At 53.9% G+C, this 614-nt stretch overlaps 1 non-coding gene across 1 annotated transcript in view; it reads left to right on the forward strand.

Annotated features, from left to right (window-relative positions):
- Nucleotides 1–207: 207 nt before the first annotated feature.
- The window catches only part of LOC126322311 (small subunit ribosomal RNA), a 1,893-nt gene continuing 1,486 nt past the window's right edge, over nt 208–614 (forward strand). Inside the window, exon 1 of the ribosomal RNA XR_007558930.1 lies at nt 208–614. This exon is cut by the window's right edge and continues 1,486 nt beyond it. This is a non-coding gene — a ribosomal RNA (small subunit ribosomal RNA).

Raw genomic sequence — 614 nt, forward strand, 5'->3', positions numbered from 1 at the left:
CCGGGCGATTGCGCCTCTCTCGAACCCGACCAAGTACTTAGGACGGCGCTGCGCGCCGCCGGGACCTGAGAGGGTTTCGAGGTGTATCGTGCAGGGGAGCTCAGCCTCCTCCTGTTTGCAGAATAATTGAGCGGACGCTTGCGTGTTCGCGCGGGCCCTCGGGACACACTCCCGGGCGGCCGGCTGCTCAGCTCTCGTTGACGCAGCTCCCTGGTTGATCCTGCCAGTAGTCATATGCTTGTCTCAAAGATTAAGCCATGCATGTCTTAGTACAAGCCGCATTAAGGTGAAACCGCGAATGGCTCATTAAATCAGTTATGGTTCCTTAGATCGTACCCACGTTACTTGGATAACTGTGGTAATTCTAGAGCTAATACATGCAAACAGAGTCCCGACCAGAGATGGAAGGGACGCTTTTATTAGATCAAAACCAATCGGATTGGCTCGTCTGGTCCGTTTGCCTTGGTGACTCTGAATAACTTTGGGCTGATCGCACGGTCCTCGTACCGGCGACGCATCTTTCAAATGTCTGCCTTATCAACTGTCGATGGTAGGTTCTGCGCCTACCATGGTTGTAACGGGTAACGGGGAATCAGGGTTCGATTCCGGAGAGG

The sequence above is a fragment of the Schistocerca gregaria genome, unplaced genomic scaffold, assembly GCF_023897955.1.
Source record: "Schistocerca gregaria isolate iqSchGreg1 unplaced genomic scaffold, iqSchGreg1.2 ptg000805l, whole genome shotgun sequence".
NCBI classification, from domain to species: Eukaryota; Metazoa; Arthropoda; class Insecta; order Orthoptera; family Acrididae; genus Schistocerca; species Schistocerca gregaria.